The sequence below is a fragment of the Ornithodoros turicata genome, chromosome 1 (genome assembly GCF_037126465.1).
Source record: "Ornithodoros turicata isolate Travis chromosome 1, ASM3712646v1, whole genome shotgun sequence".
In the NCBI taxonomy this organism is placed as follows: Eukaryota; Metazoa; Arthropoda; class Arachnida; order Ixodida; family Argasidae; genus Ornithodoros; species Ornithodoros turicata.
Window position 1 is genome coordinate 85,767,284 of NC_088201.1, and position 24,387 is coordinate 85,791,670.

At 45.5% G+C, this 24,387-nt stretch overlaps 1 long non-coding RNA gene across 1 annotated transcript; it reads right to left on the reverse strand.

Annotated features, from left to right (window-relative positions):
* Positions 1 to 19,323: 19,323 nt before the first annotated feature.
* LOC135401743 (uncharacterized) lies at positions 19,324 to 22,701 on the reverse strand. The gene is made up of 4 exons (XR_010424897.1): positions 22,423 to 22,701; positions 21,903 to 22,121; positions 21,635 to 21,793; positions 19,324 to 20,527 (listed from the first exon to the last, which is right to left on the reverse strand). It is a non-coding gene; the product is annotated as an uncharacterized LOC135401743 (long non-coding RNA).
* Positions 22,702 to 24,387: the final 1,686 nt, after the last annotated feature.

A 24,387-nucleotide genomic window follows, 5' to 3' on the forward strand; every position in this document is an offset into this window, starting at 1 on the left:
ATGTGCACCATGCACACCACCGCTTGTGCTCACTCAATTTCAGTCCGAGTTGCTACTACAGTGGGCACACGAGACGCACGGCCAAGCCTGATGCATGTCCTACCATACCTCAAGCACAAGCACCACTCCCACTTGTTGAGGTAAAATTTGTGAACTTTTGAGTGACGCTTGTTATCGCTTCTTAATGTATTTCTACAAAGCAGGACCAAGATCCAGTGCACATCGGACCCGTCAATGTGCAGGACGCCCAGCCTCCCAATGGAACAAGTGACGCAGAGGGACCACCTAGTCATCACAGCTTTTACGTAACGTTTGAGGAATCAGATACAGAGATATGTCCATGTGGCATCAGCAGGCGTAAAAGAACGCTTACCTAGCAAGTGAGCTGCTGATAAATTTCCATGATAAAAGACAAGGAGGGGCATAAATACACAAGGCCTCAAATTAAGCTAAAGTTTACTTCACAGAGTTGTCTACTGGGCATCAACCCTGACATTGTGCAGGAGCCCAAGTCTCCGGATCGAACAAGTGGCACATCTGTAGCAGCTAGTCACCACAGCCTTTACGTAACACTTGAGGGACCAGATACAAAGGTACGTTCATGCAGTGGTTAATCCAGAACCGCAAGCTCCGGTGGGGGGGGGGGGTAAAAAAAGGGGGTGCAGTTACATTGTCACAGTGGTACACAGGAAAAAAATTGGGTTGTGTTGCCAAACATTTGAGGGGATGGGGGGATCTGGATACACCACTGCGTTCATGTGACATCATCAGAGGTTCGTGCACGTTAATAATGGTGTCCATTCGTTGCATGTTTTGCAAAACCAGAAGTGAAAGTCATGTAACTGTCACAGTTGCTCTCTAGTATGTGTGCTGCTTTTAAACCAGGCTGTACCTGCCACTGTCGAAGTTGCTCCTCTGGGAGGGCATACATGTTCTCTGGTCCCTAGAGGAAGCTCCACACCACACAACAGAGCGCATATGGTGAATGTTCTGCTGTACTAATGACTACAAACTGGGTCACTCAAAATCTCCTGTCCCTCACAGTGTATCTGTTTTGCTTTACTAATTGATGTGTTCCTTGTGTAACCATATAGTGGGACAGCGCACTATGGGAAGCTCTTTGATACTTTTGTGAGGTTAGCTGTACCAATGGTACTTTAAATTATGTGCACCTTACATGTGTAATTTGTTTGTCTTACATGCAGGTGCATGGTGCAACACCTTCGTCAAAGTACATCCTCAACTTTGATGACCAGGACACCCCATGCAAGAGAAGTCATATGGTAGGTGCAGATTATCATATTGCCACGTATCATATTTGAAGCGACCACACGGAACAGCAACAACAGGCAACGAAGCGTCGAACGATGGGCTGAAATCCACGACACGCCGCGCTGATTGGCAGGCGATCCTTCTGGAAGCATCTGCTCCTTCGCTCACATGAATCTCAAGGACGGGTCGACGACCTTGGAGAGGCTTCTGTATTTCCTTCTCTCCACCGACGCGCGCTTTCTACAATGTTCGCCGCTGTGCATAAAAGCTTGTGAGCTCCCAGTCGGAGCATTATTCCTTTACCTTAGTTCTGTCCAAGAGCTACCGCCCTTGTGTTAGCCAGTTAAGCAGCTGAATGAAGTGTTCGCCGATTATTCGCCGTCTCGCTCGTTTGTTTTCATCCGTGACAATAGCATAATGGACTCTGAAATCTGTACCTTGTAAGATACGTGCATGACGGTATAGCTCTATGGACAAAAAGCGCTGAAAACGACACATGTGGACAGTACACACAGCTAACATGTTGTTTTTAGTTCTTTTAATAGATATCAACTAGCAACAGGCTCACGTCCATGTTTTATGAACCAGGTACGCCGATAAATATTCAGCAAGAAGTTCCCAGTTGATTGCAAATAAATAATCTCACTGAAAACACAGTCCACAGAACAGCTATAGTTCTATCGGAAGGATAGCGAATTGCGGCAGCATATTTTCTGCATAAGCATGCCCAGCATATACTTTCAGGCATGTGCAGCTTCTAAAGAGTGTACTTCACGGATTACGGGTACGACTTTCTCTGCCCTGCATGATATAGAGAAGATATTTCTTCAGGGTTTCAAGAGGTACAGATTTTATAGTATGTAGCACCCCACACGTTCAATAATGACACATAGGTGAATTCGCAGGATGGTGCTGGCCCAAGCACTACATTACAAGACAGATCCCAGATCGTGACACCAGAAAAAAGGTTTGCCGCTCAAGACCACTCATACATTTCAAGAACAACACCACGTACAAAACTGAAGGCTGTTCATCTGCACTTGGGAAAAGCAAGACGAAAGTTATACGCAGCAAAGCAAGTTGTTAGAAGAAAGGAAAAAAAGGTTTCAGAATTTGAAACAGCGAATCAAAGACCTGAAGCTCATTTCAGAGGAGGGTGAGCAACAGTTAGAGTTATTTGGAGAGCTGCCTAATGAGATTCTCAAAGAGTGGAACAAAAACCAGAAAAGGGCCCCACCTGGACAACGATACCGTGACAACTTCAAAAAAATTGCAACAACGCTCCATTATTATTCTCCACGAGCTTATAAGTTTCTCTCTGACAATTTTCCCATGACAAAGCCCATCAACTATCAGAAACTGGCTACAGGTTCTGGATGCACTGCCAGGCTTCACCATCGAGTCTATACAGCATATGAGCAAGAAATACAGCAGCGCGCCTGAACACGAGAGATTGTGCTTGATGAATGGCATGCGCATTCGGAAGAAGTTCGAATTTGACCAAATATATGGCCAGCTAATCGGATACGTAGACTTTGGTTAGTGTCAGTCGCCAGAGGATTGTGATGCTGAGCCTCTTGCAACAGACTCTTTGGTCTTAATAGCAGTCGGTGTGGCAGCACATTGGAAGCTTCCTGTAGGTTATTTCCTCAATAACGGTTGCTCTGGGGAAGTCCTTCGAGGAATCATCATCAACGCCATTGAGAGCTTAGAAGGGTGCTGCATATATGTGGCTTCAATTGTCTGCGACGGACTGTCATCAACTGTGACAATGGGAATAATGGGGAAGCTCTTTGGCTGCAAGATTCACGAAAAATGTTTTGATGAATTCCGAACATGGTTCCCTCACCCGACAAGACCAGGCTAAAAGAATATTTATGATATTTGATGCAGGTCACGCACTGAAACTGCTGCGAAATCTTCTTAGTGACAAAGGCACATTCGACAGCAGCAAGTATGGAGTAAGTCATCATCAAAATGTTCTTGAAGTTGTTGTTAATAAGCTTAAAATATTTTGCACGTAGTGGAATGGGACTACATCGTGAAGCTTCACCAACTGCAAGTTCAAGAAGGGTTCCGAGCTGCCAACAGATTGAGCTGTGCACACATAGAATACAAACACGAAATTACGAAGGTGCGTCTGGCAGCCCACACCTTCAGTGCATCTGTAAGCTGTGCAGTTAAGCTCGCAAGGAACCTCGGCATCTCATCCTTTCATGGCGGTGAAGGAACAGAGATGTTCCTCGAAGACATCAATGGAGTAAGATGAGCATTTCATGTAACTCCATAGCTTACAAAGCACGAAATTCTTAATTGCAGGGCTTTTGACTTACTAAACTCTCGTACACTGCATGCGAGAGGGTCAAAGGCAGCCCTTCAGCTCACGTCCTTTGAGCACCAAAAACAAATGATGCTTGTAATTTCAAATAAACTCATGGCATTGAGGCTACCCTCTGGAAGAATGGCAGTGCAGGATTGTCGCAGCATGTCAGTGATCAGCTTTACCTTCACCTTGAAAAGTGTAGCCGAGCTTGCTCAGTATCTGTTTAATGTATGTAATATGTATTTAACTAAGGACGCTCAGTAAAAGTATCCTCAACCTCTACCCTCGACACAACTGTGGTCTATGATATGATCTTGTGATAACAACAGGGTTTAACAACCAGACAACAAAATTAGCAAGTTGCTCAGGAACGTCTCATTCCTTGCTATACAGCAAATGGTTACCCGTCTCTAGTCGTATGGCAGTCTGTGAAACTAACCAAATATACTTATCACATGCAGGCACATCTGCACCTACAGGCTAAGTGAGGACCACCTTGAAATGTTTTTCGGGTGCATTAGCCAGCGAGGTGGCTGGAATAACAACCCCTCGGCACTAGAATTCTGATACGCATACAGGGCCCTTCTCCTGCACGCAGACGTCCAGAGTCCAGAATCGGGCAATGTTGCACAATATTTAGATGGCATCCTGATGCAACGCCACCAGGGAACGCAAAGAAACAACCAACGAAATGTCGAAGGAGAAGATACAAACATCGACAGCAGTGAGACACTTGACGCAAGTGCCTTCGTTATTGACCGTGACTATTCTAATGCCACAGGACTAACAGACTTTGGTGATGAAATCCTCAAATACATTGGTGGGCACCTCTGCCGCGAAACGAATTACCTGCTCAGGTGCATTGACATCATTGTTGACAACAGTGAGAGGAACGTGTCATTTTTTTTTTTTTAAGCTAGTGAGAGCATAGTTTATCCTTCCTTGTTTGTGCTAAACCTTCTTCGCTGCAGTGAACGTGCATTCAAGATCAGAACACGTGATGCTGTGCATACACTTGTCACACGTGCGTTTCAAAACTCCATGGACAGGCATACTGTCTGTGCCCAGGGAGCACATTTCGCCGAAGATCCCGAGCATGTAATTTCAATGGCTAAGATTCTTCTGAACTACATAACTTCAAGACATGAAGAACTGTCACGACACACAACAGAACAGCTTCAAGGCTCCTATGTGCGTCACGTGCTGACAAAACAGGTTTTATTCCGAAATCAGTGAACCGTTGTATGTAGCAAGGCAATTTATTCCTCATACTCATGGCTAGTTATAGTTCTGTGTACGTAGCTCGAGTTTTACATGTCTCTTATTCTCAGATACCCAGGAATGAACAAGCAAATACAAATATGCATTTCATGTAAATAAGAATACCACAGGTTGGGGTGGCGAACAGCATTAATAGTTGTTTGTTTGATCTATGCTGTACAAAATAATTACGTCCACATGTGCCACTTACAAGATGGCGTCTATGCAGGCAAGCTGGTGGAAGAACTCCATTATGTAAAAGCCTCAGTCTGGGAACACAGAGGGACGACACGTGAGTCGTGTGTTCGTGTCGCTTAAGGAGCGACGTCACGCCGTCGGGGCTTCTGCGGCCGCTGCAGTAGCGCAAATCTTTGCAATTCGTTTATTTAATATCTATGCACCTGTCAGACAGAAAAATAAAAGTATAAATAGCCAGGTAGATTCCCGGCCGCTGCCGAACATAGTGTTATAGGTTTCAATATGGGTTTCCGAATGCGACCGTCCGCTTAAACGTACAGGCTCATCTCTATTGACAGGTTGCCACTTTTGCGAATTTGTCAGGCATATACAACGGCAGCAATTGCTGGTTTACCGGATTTGTGTTGCACTATCCCCACATACAGTGGGGCAACCCAACAAACGAAGTTGTTATTACTTTGTGATATATTGCTTTATCTATTTATTTATTTAAGTACGTTAAAGACCCCCAGGGGGTCTGTTACAAGAAGCAGAAGAAGGTCTGCATATATGAAGATCGAAGTCGGTGCAAAATCTATTTGTCGGGATGATGTGGAATACCCACAAAGTTTATAGGATTATAATCTGGGAAATTATAATGTTCTTACTTACGATAAACCAAATTGCCCGTCATATTCAGGGATAACCGTATTCACTGATGGTTTTAATTACATCGATAACGACGATGCCCGATGAACTCCAGAGCTTTCGTGGCGATCGTTGCTTTTCACCCGTTGCTGCCACAATGTTGATGATGATGGGTCTGCGGAGGTGATGGCGATGACGCTGTTGCTCACAATGTGCATATGCAAACAAATAGAGAGGCGTACAGAATTCTGGGCGTGTTGGCAGAGTTCGTAATAAAACAATTGAACATATAATACTAATGGTTAATGTGGAAGCAAAGCAGATCCAGCCTGACCCTCTGCCCTCAGCCTGATGCTCTTGACTTGTGTATGCACATACCTGTTTGCATGTACGAGGGGTGTTCAAGTCAAACCGGGACTTTCTGTCTCCTGAGTATACAAATGGCTCGCGCTACTTCTTTTTCGTCATTTTCACACGCGACAGGCCTCCGCGTTCACCACGTGGTGGTCCAAAGTTTGTGCAAAACAGAAGACACGTGCTGGACAAGATGGCCGACAACGAGGTGAGCGCGCACATCGAACAGCGAATTGTTATGAAGTTTCTCGTGAATCAAGGCGTAAAGTCATCTGAAATTCACAGAAGACTTCAGGCTGAGTTTGTCCACGATACACTTAGCCGCAGCAAAGCGTTTGAGTGGTGTAAACGGTTCCGTGACGGCCGTACATCAGTGCAGGACGATCCCGGACGGGGCGGCTCAAAGCCCAGTGTCGGAGTTCCTGAGAACATCCAACTTGTGGAGCGCCTTATCCTCAAGGACCGACGAATAACATGTCTCGAACAGGCTCGAAAGACGGACCTTTCTGTGGGAACGTTCAACACTATCATTCATGAACACCTCCAGTTTCGGAAAGTTAGTGCCCGTTGGGTCCCGGGGCAGCTCTCCGTGTTTGACCGGCAGAGAAGACTGGAAATCACCTAAGAGCTAAGGTACCATTTCGACACTGAAGGACAGCCGTTCCTTGATCGGATCATCACGTGCGATGAAACGTGGGTGCACCATTTCACTCGAGAGTCTAAACGCGCATCAAAACAGTGGAAGCATCCGGGCTCGCCAGCTCCCAAGAAGTTCCGAAGCACCCCGTCTGCGAGTAAGGTCATGGCCACGGTTTTCTGGGTCAAGGCTGGCGTTGTTCATGTTGATTTTCTGCCCAGTGGTACCGCCATCAATAGTGCATATTACTGCCAGGTTCTCAGGGATGTGCATAAGGCGCTGAAGCAAATGCGGCCGGGCCTCATCACCACAGGAGTCCTCCTCCTACAGGACAATGCACCCCGCATACCGCGCATCTCACGACACGCACCTTACAGGAACTTGGCTGGGAGGTGCTGCCACATCCCCCTTTCATTCTAGACCTCGCCCCCAGCGATTTCCATCTCTTCGGGCCACTGAAGGCGTTCCTTGGGGGCCGCCACTTCAGCTGCGACAACGAGGTCAAGAATGCTGTCCGATCATGGCTGCTACGCGCCGGTAAGGATTTCTACGCTGCCGGCATCCAAGCCCTCGTGAAACGCTGGTACAAGTACATTAGTGCAGCGGGCGATTACGTTGAAAAATAAAACTAATTTCTCGACTGTAAGTTCATTTTACTTTTGCGAAAAATGAAAAGTCCCGGTTCGACTTGAACACCCCTCGTGCATCCGAATAAATTTCAATTCAATTAATAAAACTCCTCTTATGAGGATTTGCCCTAAAATGCCGCCAAGGGAGCGTTAGCATGTAGCATGTAGAAACGTTAGCAGCGTTAGCTCTAAAGTGGAGGTATAAAGGGGGATAAGATTCTGGAGTCGGTGGAAGAGTGTCTGAATCACGGTGGTCTGAAGCATCCAGTAAAGCTCTTCCTCCAGCGCTTCACAGAGGGCGCGTCAGGCTCATGTTAGGCAGTGCCGTGTACGCCAAAGGGAGTCTGGCCATTAATGGGACCTGCCTATACATCGAGCTCCACCCACTTTTAGAGCTCTCTGCCTATCCCGAGCCAAAATACAGTTCGCTGTGAATCCCAGGCTATCCAAGCTACATAACGCCTGTATTCACTGGGTGCCCACATTTTCGGGAAACTGAATTGGATTGGATTGAATAGGATATTCCCTGAGAGCAACCAACATAATGGATTTTGCGGCCACTTTTATCGACACCATCTGGATATAGATGGGCATGTTGGGCAGATGCAGAACTGCAGAAGTGCTTGCTAGCAGAACTCATTGGCCGGTAGAACCGCTTGTTGGAACAGAATGCAGGTATTATACTTATTTTAATTATGGAACATAACTAGATTGAATCAAGAACGGGCAAAGGTGTGTGTATACGTAAAAGTATGTCATAAAATACAAATTTCGGGGCACCGGTAGCGTTTTTCTTGATATTTGGTTGAGATCGCTGTCTTTACTAGGCCTAACGAGGACGACGAAACATTCTTTTCACGTACACGTCGGCACTGGAGGGTAATTTAAAGGTGATTTGAAAGATAATTGCAATAGAATGTACACTTATGGAATAAAATTTAAGTAATTTGTAAAAGGATTTAATTGTCATTAAATCCTCGCTTCGCCGTTCCAAGCTACGCCGCCATTTTCGGGAAAATTGTGGTGTCATGGTGCCCCACACAGCAAACAGAAGCCAATGAAAAACGCTCAATTTGACAGGTCGAGCCTGTTTTTGAAACTCCTCCTAGTGGCCAGACTCCCTTTGGCATACACGCCACTGACGTTGGGATAAGCCTGCGATAACGTGCTTCCGTCCGCGCCTCACAGAGGGCGCCACAGTCTCACATTGTAATGTCTCAGGTAGAGGTGTGCGCCGCCGCCGGAGGTCGGGGCCTCGCCGTTGCCGCCGTACCAAAACTGTCGACGCGCCGCCGCCACCGATGTTGAAAAATCGGCGCGGCTGTGTAATGTGCCCATTTTGTTCCACTTTCTATAAACGAATATCTCCTATACCTAACATTTTGTTTGTCCTTCTTTCGTCTTAGGTTCCAGGCTTCATTTGTGGTGTTTTTAGCAGTGACAATTTCATCGCCTAATATGCTGTTTATGCTTTAGAGTTTCGTTTCATAGTCGATCCTGGAGGCACACAACTCCAGGAAAACTTGACATTCAATTCTTGCAGGTTGTTTGCCGGTCATCCACCAACACCATAGCACTGGTCATTATCCATATACAGGGTGTTTTGTTTTTTATTCGTCACAGAATTTTTGTTTAAAAAATAGCGGGACGAAATACATGCCGCTTTTGAGTTGGTCATGCTAATATTATCTCGAAGGAAGTATGTAACTATAAGATCATTAATTACCTCAAATTCATTAATTCTTTAATTAAGGAATTTCGCGTAAAAACGGGATAGCAGAACGGAAGATACTCATCGTTGAAAGCCATTCCATGTTTAAGAAATTCTTAAACGCGCACGTGTATTGAAATATCCGACGCTGAATGTCGCTATGCAAATGAGCCGAAACAAGAAGTACGCCATTTCCGAGCGCAGAAATAACGCGACTTTCGCCTTATCTGGGTTGGAAAGCGGCCTATCTGACGAACAGATAAGCGCCTACACCAATCAGCTCGATCGCTCCAAGGCACTTGGTCCTCTCACGTGGATTGCCCGTCGCTCTTTCTGCGCTCGAAAAGTGCGTAGCAAATAGTGCATTTTGTGTGTGCCGGCGATAAGCACACAGTCAGAGAGGGTGTTTTCAATCGCGGAATTGCGGGGCTTATAATGCGGGCGAAGCATGGCAGACTCAACCCACTCGTTCTGGACAAGTTTACACTGTAAAACCCTTTAATTTCGCGAGAACTTAATTTTCGACGAATTTTGCGAATCGAGAAAATTCGAGGAACTCGTGGAGTGCGCGAAATTTAGTTGTTGCGAATATATCCCAACTCGATTCGCGAAAATGTAGGGCTGCGAAATTAAATGATTTTGCAGTATTTCTTCATGATAACTACAGCCTCTGCAAAAATACTGTTCAATGACGTGGTGGGTGCGTCTTATGTCATATCGTTTGCTAACGTTCGCATATTTATATGGTTTCCCAAAAAGAGCCACTGGATCAGTGGACAGAGCTTTCACGCGTCGCCGTCCTGTGAACATTCGATCAGCACTCGCTATAACTGTTACGTGTAGTTGCCATTAAAGGGACGGCTCATCGTTCTGATTATCTAGCTATGTTGTTTTCTCCAGCGCTTAACGCGCACTTAACGCGCCCAGTCGAAGTTCTTGGGCGACGACCTTCTTGAAGTGCTTTACTTCTCCTAATGTTCCTTTGTGTGTTCGGTTTTCTTTCATAATACTATCCGGTGCTGACGCACTTGTTCGGTACAAGGTACAGTAAATATTGCCACCGTCGAGTTGACTATGATGGAGAAAATACCCCCGCTCTGAGGTGTTCGTGCGTCCCCGTTGGAGAAGAGAACATATTGGCAGCCCACGGGGCGCACGCCGATATGACAGCATCGGCGTGACGCCGCTGACGCCGCCGCCGCCGTGCCTTCAACGTGCTCTACGCCGCCGCCGAAAAAAATGCCCACGGCGCACACCTCTAGTCTCAGGTGGACCCGACAGCTATCCCTGTTGGTGAAATAGCGCGGAGGATGCGCGTTAGTTGTGCCATATTTTTAACTTACAAGTTTATTGCGGATGCGAACGTGGTGGGTTAACGTACCTTATCCTTTTCTGTTATACCTGACTTCCGTTCTCCTTAGCCCCTCCCTCCCTGCAATACCTTATGGTGGTACAGTTGCTTGGCTTAGTTGTCCTTCGTCCGCCTCCCTTCGCCCCTATCTAATACTCTTTTCTACTACTGGTCTGTCAATCAGGAAAAATGCTGCTGTTCACTTCCGCATGACGACGTCATGGACGCCATGACATCTTCGTTTTTTTTTTTTTTAACGGGGTAAACTTCATATGTTTTTGCCCACGGCGATCCCAGCACAGGAGCATCGTTTGGCGAAGTGTGTGGAAGATGGGGGGGGGGGGGGGGGGCCGTGACTGCGTTCACGGGTAACATTAGTACCACCATTACCATTTCCTCGGCCACCCCATTCTGGGCCAGTCCGAGAGCTTATGGGACGCTCCTCGTAAATTAAGGCACTTTTATTCTGCAGCCCTTTCCGAGATATACGGGAGATATCTATGCTTTGGAAACTAAGTTTATTAAGAATACGTGGAACGCACGGCTTACGCTATGTACCATGTTTCTCCGCCAGAAATTGTAAATTTCGTCTGTTTTAACTGCCTGCTGAAGAACGTGTGTGCATTAAGGCGAAGACTCCCAAACTGCTGAAGTTAGTGACATATTTCGCTTTTTATTTCTTGTAACATTCGAGGAAGCTAACGTAATCAAGTTTACCGGGTGTTTCACGAAGGCCCTTCGGCTGGATGCTTCGTAAACAGATGGTGCTATCGAAAACCTCTCTTTTCGGTGAGCATCCTTGAGATATCGGCCAATAACTGAGCAGTGAGCTGCGCATTTGCATATGGTCATTAATTAGATAGAACTCCTGACCTTACAATTTTATTTCGGACGCTTTCGGAACATCTGTTTTACCGATAGGGACCTTCAGCGAAAAATGTTCAAGCCAAGCAACAAAGAAAAAGAAAAACGCCTCGACATGTTGTGACTTGTAGAGTAATTAATTAGTGTCAGTTTACATATTTCTTGCGTACCAATGGGCTCTTCCGCTCAGCTATCCGGCTGCCAATTACTGGTTATCTGCATGCTTCACACACGGGGGTGACAGCCCGTGTGTGAACCAGGTGGTGTGTGAACCGGCGGGGTGTCTTCCGTCACTCCCGTATGTGAAGCAGGCGGATGAACACATAATTGGCAGCCGGACACCTGAGCGAAAGAGCGCATTGGTGCGCTGCTCCGCGCAAGAAATGTGTAAACCGAAACCAATTAATTGCTTGAAAGTGACTTGCTAAGTGTCGATGCGGGTTTTCCTGGAATATTTTTCGCCGAAGATCCCGATCGGTAAAACAGAGGTTCCGAAAGCGCCCGAAGTAAACATTAAAAGTTTGGAGTTTTATTTAATTAATGAGCGCATGCAAATGAGCCGCTCACTGCTCAGTTCTTGGCCGATGTCTCAAGGATAATAACTAAGAAGAAAGCTTTTCCAAAGAACCACATGTTTATGAATTATCCAGCCGGGCGACCTTTGCGAAACACCCGGTATAAATTTGAATAATGTTATATTTCTGAAACAACGCCGCTGTACGCGCTGCGTAGTCCTCGTTAAACGTTGCACCTAGAGCCTGTTTTTAGAAGGAACACATTGTGTGATTTCTTAGGAACGTCGTTGTCCCCCATACTAGGGGAACGTAATTAAAGCTTGGCAAAAAACAAAAAAGAGGTGTTGCATAACAAAACTTAAGTTTCACTGCAAACAGATGAAAGTGTCCGCTACTAATTCCTGCAATTTGGGAAAGCTTAGTGAGTAGAGTTTTCACACGATTATTCCAGCTCTGGTGACGACTAAAACCAACTCCAAATACTTTCACATATTCTGTACAAACTATTTTCTCTTAACTTTGCTGCAGACGATGACCATGCCATTTGCTTGTTTATTCCTGAACATGATGACGTTTGTTTCAATCACGTTGATTTTTAAGTGACCAGTGTGTAACCAACAATGTATTCTGTTAGCTTTACATTGTGACGAGCAGCACAGCGTCATGATGACAATGGTTTAATATATATATATATATGTATTGGCATATGACAATGGTTTGTATCGCCAACTGTAGGATGGGACAAGCGTTAGCTTGCCCACAATGGTTTAATGAGAGAATGAGAATGCGCGTGATATGCCTCTTGTCATCGTCGTCGCTACAATATTACCTTGTTCAATGGTATTATCAAGTGTGCTGGACGAAAGTTACGGTGTGACGTTATCAACGTACAAGACTTCTTGCATCTCTTGATGTGTTTACGATGCCATTTACATATATACATTAGAAAGAATACGACGAAGAATACTACTCTGAGCGACACCGGCTTTTATTTGTCTGATCAACTAGTTGTTTATGGTATCATATTATAAACGGTGTGGTATGTCTGATGAAAGGTGTGCCTCACCTTATTCGTTTCAGTAAGAGGCGATTGTGGCTGATGCATGCATGGAATCGATAAATACCCCTAACACATCTGTGTTCCACAAAAGGGATGGAGCTGGGAAAGGAGGAAGAATGTAAAGCTTATTCGCTCAATTTGTGACTGACACTCAACTGCGTTCCAGAAGTTATTTGATGCGTTCCACAGAGGCCAGACATTCATATAGAATGGCTCGCACGAAGGCTCAAAAGAGCATTCGTGTTGTGTATTTTTGTATTGTTGATTTATTCGGTGATTCACGAAAAGGTAATGCCACCCTCCTTAACGTATAGCCCACAAAATAAATTGATTTCTTCCACTGAAGGCTTATTTTGAGAATTCATTTCCATGATATCGAATGACTGATGCCAACGAGACCAAAGTGTGTGTTGTTATCTTGTATTGAAGACAGGAGGATGGGACCAGGCGCAATGCTTGGTTACATGTCATAGGCATTCAACAAGCTTGTTCCAGCTCCACGGGCGCTCTCTTCTGTGTAATCAACTTAATGTCAATTAACTTCTCGCTTGAGTTGCCGTTGCCGGTGAGGACTGTACTGCGGCTTGATGCCCATAGCTTATCCTCAAATTGCGACTCGGAAGGCTTTTTCTATCGGAGCACGCTTGCATATTTCTTTCGTCTGTCCTGTTGAATTGACATGTCTTGCTAGGCGCGCCACTTAAAGGTGTTGAGACACATCGTTGGGGCGGTGGTTACGCATTGTGTATCGACAGCTTACGTTGGCATGGTAACACACGCAAAATATTTCGCTTCAGTTCTGCATAATTATCGAGAAACCGAATTTTGAACTTGTGAACTCTCCCGCCAGCATTCAAAATTTACCAGGAAACAATGGAGCGATGACGGCACACCAGGCACGTTCCTAATTGGTTCCCACTCGCACGTGATGTCTTGTGCCGCGAAAGCGCTCGGCTCCAAGCTACGCAGTTCGGCGCGTCGTGGTTTTGGTTTGCCGCATAGCCAGCGTTCATTCATTCAGTTACTGCCAAACTGGAGAATTTTACCCCCGACAATGCCTCGAAAGAAGTGCGTTGCCGAGGGATGCAGTACTATGGACGGGACTGGACACTCCATGCACCAGTTTCCAAAAGATCCCGTAATGCGGAAGGTTTGGATCGACGCTGTTTGCGAGCCAGGATTTGTCCCTACAAACAGCTCTCTAGTTTGTTCCCTACACTTTCCACGAGATGCCTACACCCGCTTTCACATAGCACAACGCGACCTTCCTCGACAAAGGCGAAGGCTGAAGCCCGACGCGGTTCCGATGGAGTTGTCTTCTTTGTTGCAACTTGACGAACATATCTCCAAGTGGGCACGGGAGGAGGTACGTATATATTCTTCGACTGTCCTTTGCCATGTTCGAGTGTCCGTTCCCACCCTTATGTGTTATTTCACGTTGGTGACAGGTGCTGACGCTGGCCTTCGGAGAACCAAGTCAGCCCACCCCTAGGGACGAAGCAAACGTAGCGCCGGCCACGATACAGCCCCCGGAACTGCAAGTGCGCCATGTGGAGCATTTAGAAGAGTACATGGTGCCAGCCACAACACAACCCCCAGAAATGTTGCTGCTCGACCTAGAGCAAGACTGCATGGTCGAAGAGTTTGATGTTGCAGAAATGGAAGTGGTTCATGAAATGCTTGAAATTGAACGCAGCGACGAAACTCCCTGGACAACCATCACCAGGTCGTCCGTCGTCACCGTGCGATCAATCGGTATGGCCGTGCAGTTTTGAAGTATGTTTACGTAAAAAAGTGTGCATGACTGAAAGGAGAGGCGCAGAACAACATTTGGCACAGTTTTATGCAGTCTGGGTGCAAATTAAGCACAACCTAATTTTGCTACTTGTTAATTTTTCACTACTGCAGCAACTCAGCAAATGCTTCGCAGTGTGAGAAGCACATCTAGCACAGGAGGAAAAGCACATATGCTAGGGCGTTGGAAGATGGGCACAGCCGCCCTCATGAACTCTGCCAAGGAGGCGTCTCCCTCCCCCTTCACCGAGATTTACTGGCAAAGCTCATCGACGCGTTGGCACTTATGGCTAATACAAGCGATGAAATAGGTGCACGCAATTGAATGTTACACTGAGGTTATGCATTGCTAACAAAACACCATTTTTAGCTCAGTATTTGTGGTTTCACCAGATATTGGTAAAATTGCTACTTTGGCCGTGCCCACCTTATTGTTGGAACAAAGTTGCGCTGACGGTGCAGTGAGGGCAAGAAGTGTACCTGCCTTCTTTTGTCTTGCTGACTTTTATTCATTTAGGCCCTTGCTGACATCCAGCAGCCTCCAACTACCGCATCCCGAGTTAGAATTTGGTAATGTCTTACATACCGCAATGGACCGGATGGTTTTGTTTGTGTGTTTCGTTATTGTTACTTGGCATGCGGAAATGGCTAGTTGGTCGAAGCCCCCCTCCTCTCCCCTTACATGCATCTTTAGCAGGAGCTTTGCCCCCCTCCCCCGCCTCCATTGAACAGCTTCCGACGCCCCTGTCCATATCTATGTGCATTGGAATAACGAGTTAGACCTGCCCACTGACAAAAAAAACTGGTCCTGTACAGCCCTTCAACATTCTGTTCACTATTGACAGTGTTTTTACGTTGCATCAAGTGCCGAAACAGGACATAGAGCGAAACAGGCTGAAGTAGTGAGCTATATTGTTTTTGCCCTCAGGAACACAGACTGATGATGAGTCACTTTCCATACCCTTCGACTCATTGTATGCACGGCAGTCAACCCCCTTGCCAGAGTCATCTGCATGTGACATATCGTTGCCTTTTGTTGATGACCCAGGTGACAAGACTTATGAGCCTACCCTTGATGACGACGAGTAAGTGCAAAAAGCAGATGTCTTATAATTTAAATGTTTACCTCATTATCATACATATGTGGGTCAGCAAGTGCCAGAGGCTGGAAAATTCCTGACTGCAAAACTAACCACAAAAATTATAGTGTATGGAAGTGCTACGCTGAAAGCTTCTATAACAATGCATGTTGCAAGCTAAATTAATAATCGCTCCATGACAATAATACGTAGTGTTGTACATATCAGGATTGTGGTCCGTGCATTACAGCCTTGTCATTCATTTTCCTTCTTTTTTTTTTTCTTTTCAGCTTAAACCTCAGTCTTCCACAGGCAGAGAAACAAAGGAAGTTTATAGTTTTTGAGGAGAATTTACTCCAGCTTTTCGTGGTCTGCCGGGAGTGCCTTTGTGAAACACAGCCTGTTGTGAATGTAATTGGCACCAGGGTCAAGGTGACAACAATGTGCAAGTCGGGCCACGTTTATGCCTGGGACAGCCAGCCCAGAATTGGCAAACGTGCATTAGGTGACATTCTTCTGGCTGCTGGGATCCTGTACACCGGAAGCAGCCCCACCAAAGTCATCCGGCTCATGCAGGCTGTCGGAGTTTGCTGCTTCAGCACACGGTCATATCACAGAATGCAAACCAAATTCCTAATTCCAGCTATTGACAAGGTGAGCCAACGTTTGTGGCCTCATTAAGGTATCTTGTCATTATTTGCAAATGATTTCACATGCAAATGATTTTCACAGGTGTGGGAGGAAGAACAGTCCCTACTCATAGAGGAAGTCAGAGGAAAGGAGGTTTGCTTGGCTGGTGATGGACGTGCAGACTCCCCCGGGTTCTGTGCAAAATATGGGAGCTACACCTTCTACGAGACCAACATCAAACGGGTGATTCATCTTGAAATTGTCCAGGTCAGCACACCTCATGTAGCTGCAGTGAAATTAGAACGTCGTGTGATACTGTGGGGCTCCCCCTCGCATAATATGACAATGTATGCGCCTTTCAATACAAAATGGATGCCAAGCGCATCCAGGGCTGGTCCAGGAGCGGGGGCCTATGGCAAAGTGTCGGGTGCACCCCGTGATTGGTTCATTGAATCTCATGTTGAAAGGGAGAAACGAGTTGTCTACATTCCTGGACCCTATGTAATTTTAGTTTTGCATGTCTAAAGGTATTTTTGCATGTAAGCTGCATATATATATATATATATATATTATGCGGTTCGGTTTTATAACTGTGCCCTTGCAGTAAAAATGTAATGTCGGATAGGCTACCCATATACAGCACTACCCTATCATTGTGCTTTCAGTGCAATGAGGTCAAAGGCAGCACCCACATGGAGCTTGAAGGCTTGAAGAGGGGGCTGGAGCGGCTGGATGGCCTAAACATCACAACAGTAATATCAGACAGGCACAGTCAAATCAGGAAGTTCCTGAACGAACATTACCCCACCGTGCAACACTTGTTCGACTGCTGGCACATAGCTAAAGGTTGGTAACTTTATTGCAAATAAGCTTTGTATCTTGACTCCATGCAGAAAGAAAGGCTTGTTTTGTGATTTGTTATGCAACATAGGTTACCCCATTTATATATCTTCATCTGGCAACAAACCTAGGAGGCACCCCACCCTGGCCAGAATTACAGGGGGATGCCCACTGCCCAAACCTTTGTTGTTGGTGGTGGTGAAAGAAAAAAAAAACCCTTATATTCTGGTATATGAATCTTTTCTACTGCAGGTCTAGAAAAGAAGCTTGTGGCTGTTGCTAAAACAAAAGGCAACAAGCCTATAGAACCGTGGATCAGGTCCATCATCAACCACATGTACTTCAGTGCTACAACATGCGGTGGAGACAGTGAGCTTGTCACAATAAAGTGGACGTCGATGCTGAGTCACATCGCTGACAGACACCATGGCCATCATAACAGGTACCCGTCATGTGAACATGACGAGCTTGCACCACGCAAGTGGATCAGGGAAGGTAATAACATCTGACGTCTTGCATAACAGGTTGTCACATCATATTGTGCTATGTGCCTCTTTCTATGCAGAGCAATGCACTGTAAAACATGCAGATGTACATATACAGTATTTTTTTCTCCACAACTGTCTAGATACCCACGCACATCAGAAGTTGTGTAGTACCATCAAATCAAAACGGCTTCTGAAGGACCTGCAGCAGGTGTCTCCGCAAGATCAGACATACATGGTCGAGGCATTTCATTCCTGCATCATCCACTTTGCGCCAAAGAATACGCACTACTCCTACCTTGGGATGAAAGCCAGGTAAACATTGAAGGCACGTTCATCGCTTCATGGGACTGTTTGTGAAAGGGACGCAGCACATTGTTAAACGTACTGCAATGTATTGTAACCAGGAGCAGATCCAGGATTTTCCTAGGAGGGGTGCACTACAGAGAAGTGCCAGGTGCATGCTGTACCCCATTCAACCCATTGTTATTTTTCTTTCTTCTGTTCTTTTTTCTTAATAAACATATTCCCCCCCCCCATGTTATTCATGAATTGATGACATCCAGACCCCTCCTATCCCCCAAATCTGCCCCTGGCTGTCACGTACTTCTTTCCTGAACCTTGAGATTCTTGCTGCAAATGCCATTCGCAGTGAGTTCCAAACATAGGTGGGGAAGTTACTTTTATTTTGTAGTGCACTACCGTTACTCACTACTTTTTCAAAAAGTAACACGTTACGTTATTCGTTACTGTTGCGGTAGCAGGTAACTCGTTACTAACGCTGTTACTTCTGGTAAGTAATGCCGTTACTTTTGCATTACTTCACCAGTTGTCCTTATAATATGTACCATTTTTGGCTGAGTTCTATAAGTGCATTCCGCAAATCAATATAAGGAATGTTGGGCACAAACAAGGGTCACGCATGAATACAACTTACATGGACGATTTATTGCAAAGCAGAAATAGTTGATGTTCAAAATTTCCATCTGTGAGCTTCGCCCGTTGGGCTGAGAGGGCGCCTAATGACCAGTGAGTGCTCCACAGAGTTGTACACGTTACTCGAAAAAAGTGATTACAATTACTGTTACTACTGCGCGAAAAGTAATTATTTACTGCTACTTATTAATTACTAAATTACTTCATCGAGAATGTAATACGTTACCGATTAAAAATGTAACACGTTACTCCCCACCTATGGTTCCAAATCTAAGGCTGTACAAGAAAATAATTGTCCTGCTGTTACCTCTGCTGTGGCACCACATGGGCCTTCATTTTGTTAACCTCCATTTCTCTTGTATACTTACCCTGTCCTTTATCTCACCTCATCACGGGAAAGACAGGTGCATGCTGTGCTTGCGATACCGCATCAGAGATCAATGGTTATCCTTCCTGAGGCACAGTTTTCTCCTCATTGGTTTGCCGTGTGGCTTTCATGCTCACGATGCATGCTTAAAACAGTTTGGTCAAGGGGTTCATGTTGGAGCTGTGGCATGACATAACTCATAGTTTAGGACTGACAGCTGCAACTTGTAGTCTCATTGTTAGCTTACTGATGACTGACATACTTACTGACTGATGACTAATACACTTACACTGACGTACTGTGTTTCAGTGTGCATTTCATCACTGGGATAGATAAGTATTGCATTTCAGCGCACTAGCAGTTAAAACATTGCCGGTTTCCATTTGCCACCTTTTTTATTTCTCTTCAATTACGTATCGTTTAGGACTACACTTGCTGCTCTCCATTTTAATGAAAACGCTGGAAGGGTACAAGTAAAGACAAAGAGCGGTGTCCTGATGTGGAAACTGAAGTATCCGAAGGGAAAAAACCGTGACATTGTGGTGACCCCATTTAAAGGAGCTGCAACGTTTGGTAAGCTGATAGCAGTAGCTTTTCCCACTTCCATCTAATTGCATGAGAAGGCATCACAACAACATTAAAAAATGGCAAACTCCTGAGCATTAACTAATTGCAGACATAGCTAATGAATGTTGTGAAACACTACTGTCTAAACAATAATGACTGTTCATTCAGTTTTATTTATCTCATGTGTATAGGCTACATCGAGAAGTTGATTGCGTGCACTTTGGAGCTGTGCGAAACGCAACACAGCAGGCCGCCTGTACCTGTGCCTCCACCTGTAGCTAGCACTCGCACAAGACGTTCGAAATCTGATCTGGTGGAACACCATCAGAGTAGGTTTTCCACAGGTGCGGTACTAAACAACATCACATTACTAATCACTCTCATGCTTCAAAGTTTGCAAGCAAGGTCTGCTATTCGGCCGTGCATACTTTGTAGCGATAAACATGTGGCCACTTACCTACAATTCAAATCCCTCAAGGAACACGTGAGAAAAGAAATTACATTAACTTTGTTATAGCTGCATAGAATAGGTGTTATGGCTTGCTCTCGAGTTTAGCAATCTGTGCATTGTGATTGTGCTGTATGCAGCTGTCTCCACGTTTAAATAGCACAGTAAATTTGTAACAACTATTACCCTCATTGTAGTCGTGGCGTTTCTCCGTCCAACTGTGGTACCGTATGGCGTTCTAAGTCTTGTAAATGGTTAAAACTTGGGCTATTCGTTATTTAATACTTTAAAAGCGATAAAAACACCCGTGCCGGGAAACAAACAAAAGAATTCTGTGTTGAGCATTCTGTCGTCATTTTGTTTCCAGCACAGGGGTTTTTATAGCTTTTAAACCGTGTCTTTTGTTGCATGCAGTACAACCGGTATTGCATTCACACGTTTTGTGTACATAACTGAGGCGATACACAGATGTGACAACTGCTTGTGTTCCACTCTGCAGGGCAGTGCACAGAAGCTACCTTGGAAGCTATGCCTGGAGGGGATGACCCAGCAGAGTGACGATGGTCAATGGCTTGCCACCCTGGGAAGGAGAATAGCCACATGTTTCTTGTTTCCTTTCAAACCTCATGAGAAAAGTACTGTAATGGGAGTGCGTTATGGTGGGCATGTTACAAATGGGAGGGCATTATAGATATGAAAGGAACTTGCTCCATCATGTAGAGGCCCGTTTACTTCAGAACATTAACTTCCCAACAGGAAAAGCCTAAAACCACGAGCACAGTGGTGACTGCTGTTCTATAACTAGGGTTCCGAGTTTACGGTTTTTATTTATAGGCGGATTTGGCGTATGTTTTTCAGTGTTTATTGATTTTCATGACATCAACATTTTTTTATGTTTTTCCTGGCGTGTACAGGGTGGGTACAGGGTCGCCTTACCGCTGGGGGTGCCATCTACGGAGAAACAAAACGAGATCTGGTAAGCCTAGCAGTAGCTAGACGCAACTGTGCCGTGACCGCCATATTGACTTCTGCATAGGAAAATCAGGATGCTCGGAGAGCAATGTTTGCGTGGATAACTTTTTTGTTACGTGGAGTTGGGTTACTACGATTTTCTTGTGCGTTTGTACTGGATAAATCTGTCATCCCGCGCCATCGGAAGTTCATGCGGTAAGCAGGGAACGCAACACGTGCAAAAATGTGGGGCTACTTTATCTGCACCCACCCTGTACATGGTTTACCAGACAGTTATCGGCGAATGGAAATCAGTGTAACATAACGAAGCTTATTAAACATGGGGTTCTGACAAGGAGCACAATGCATGTATAATATACTCTGAGGAAGTGTCACAGCACCCTCAATTGATTGTGTTTCTAGTCACCGCGTTCTGTTTGGTTGTTGAGCTGCATTATTTTTCTCCCGACTAGTCGCCCATTCCTTTCTGCAAGGTGCAGTATCACTTAGCTCAGTGCAGCACTTTCGGTTTTTCGTCATCAAATTTAGGTGAGATTTCCAGAACAACCCACTAAATATTGTGTAATGCTCATGCATTTTCAGTTTGCAGAGCTGGGCATGTAGTCAGTAGCATATAACTGCAATATTCTCGTTATATCGATACTACCACCATGCTTGTGCTCCAAGTGAATTATTGTGCTCATGTGACAGGTTTTCACACGCTACTAAGCCTCACCTAAAACGGTGAAAATCCTCTGTATATCCCTGTTGGTGATGGGAATGTTCGCCGCACTTCCGTGACAACACAGCTTGGGATGATCACTCTGTTCCCTTCCCAAGACTTCGCCTGTGAAGGAACCATACTACTTGGCGGTATGATGTGTGCCTGAAACGACTGTGATAACAGTGTGGTTTGTGACTTTTTTGCAAAAAAAAAAAAAAAACGTATTTATTCAGTATACCGTCTAGTCATTCCCCCTGTGCAATAAAATATTTTCACTTACGCCTTCTCATCTTTCACGGTTCTTACTTCAGGGTGATAATACATGACCTTTTCCATTTCAATTTCCAGAAGGTGTCGGTCTAGGCAGAATGAACGGAAATGAGGGTTGTCTAAGATGCACTTGTGCCCTGGGAGAATTTTGCTCCTCCCTTCGTCCACCTCTGTGCAACAGATGCGTTCTCTTCCTGTTGGCATTCTTGTGCAATTTTCGCAGGCACACCTGCAGATGATTTCCTTATGTGCAAACTTAATCACATTATTTCGCACCACTACATCTTGCCAGCGAGGAACTTAAATCAACAAAACTGCGTGCCGAAGAATAACATCGCAAACTATTACAAAATAGCACAAAGTAAATACTGGCGTTATCGTATACAATGCTCATTTCCGATTTACAGACTATCGTAGCAACTGTATGCAAATTGCAGGTATCATTGAGCAGCTGGTGAGAGTATGCCCATCGCTGTCAACAGTGCAACGAAACATACGCATATCGCTACGAAATAAAGGCGAATGCTTACCAATCAGTGTTTTCTCTCCGAATGGAAAGGTGGTCCTCCGTTCCTTCAGGTTACGAAAAATCAAAAGCGTCAGACGAGTCTGATGAGACTGATGACGAATTGGAGACAAGAGGATCAAGGTAGAAATGGTCGCCCGGCTCAGATTCACTAGACGTGTCGTCGGAATCGTCACGCCTGTCGGAGTTCTCAGATGACATTTCGCTCCAATGACAAGCAGTTGTTCCTTTTCCTATAAGCTGATCCCAGGAACCAAAGCTATAAGTCGACGACGTGCATACATCCCGCCGCCCGCGTAAAACAGCTGATCGACGCCGTTTCCCGGGCTACTGCGCATGTCCGCGCCAGGTGCTGTCGTGCTCCGGTGTGACGTCACGCCCTCATAAATTTCGGAATCGAAAAACATTATTTTCTTTCGAAGATAAATCGTACGCGAACCCACGAATGGAATCCTAGGATTCGAGGGCCCCACAGCTTCGTTTTATGCATGTATCGACTAAATTTCGGAATGAACTGTCACAACACCTTTAAGGCTAGTCAAATTATGACGTTTCGAAGCGCTGGTTGCTATTGCGAATGGCATGCACATTTGCCTCCATATGGCACGTTTTCAAATGGCTTTGTTTCTCATGTCGCATTTCCTAACTCCAGTTAAGTGGGTTCACAATCGTCGTGATAAGTAAAGTCCGGGACTCACCGACAGGCAAAACAGACTGCACAAGACAGCATAATGCGTTATGTGTTTATGATATTTTGAACACAACAGTCGGTTGAATTATGCCATTCACATAACGGTGTTTCAGACAGCACAAGGAGAGCTATATCATTGCCGTGCCCGCCTGTTTTCGAGTGGAATTGCCTATGGAAATGCATGTAATTCAGAAAGCAGACTCGTCCTGGGTTGCTTTTATAAGATGAGGTATATTCCGGTAGACTGGGAAAAGTCAGGTCCAATAGTAGAGCAGACAACTGATAAACGGCAATGAAACTTCCTAAAATTTGCCACAAGCTTTCGCGTGGTGGATCACGCTTCATCAGGTACAAAGAGACCTTGCTGTTTGTACCCGATGAACCGTGGTACATGAAGCGTGAAGCGTCGTGTATATGTTGTTGTTTGTAAAGACGCATTACGCCACATTCCAGTTACCCACACGACATCGTCAAATACTACCAATGTTCATTAGAAAATACAGAGTTTGGATCACCAGGTAGAACAGTTATGAAACATGAGCAAGCACGGGAATGCCCGATCTTCCCTCTAAGCAGAGCCGTAGCGAGGCGAGTTTGCGCACAGGGCAGGGTAAACGTGAAGCGCCCATTCCCCCCCCCTCCCCCCCATCCCACTTACTCCTGTCAGAGGCTCTGTAAACAATGAAAAGAACACGCTTATTCACACTGCAGAAATCGTAAATTCAAATTCTCTTCATTCCCGCTTTATACTGTACAAAAAACCTGTCAGGGCCTGCCGTTCGGCGCCCTCTCTGGCGAGGGCGCCCGGGCCCGCTGCCCCTCTCCCCCCCCCCCCCCCCCCCATCGCTACGGCTCTGCCTCTAAGTAATGCTAATAAGTTCAGAGCCCAATACGATTCCTTGTACATTCGCCGAAACATTATGAAGAAAAATGAGCGCAAAATCATTCCGATTGGTTTGCTCCGTGGAATGGCTTTTATCCCATTTTCCGGAGAAACGTGAATAGCGTACGCGTCTTCCCTCTCATCCAACTTCATTGCTTGAATGTTGCGGCGAAAGTTCATGCCGTTCCCCTTCCATCTCAACCTTCCATTTATGTCCCCTCAAAACCTTATGTTGGTACGCGTTTCTGAACGCGAACGGGAACGCTTTGGCGAATACGGAGCCACAGAAAAAAAAGCGCTTCTAGTATCCTTAAGTGGCGCTCTAAAGTGTATGTGCTTTGTATACGAAAAGAAAGCGAATCGTGCAAACAAAACCCCAACGAAGCAGGGCGGCG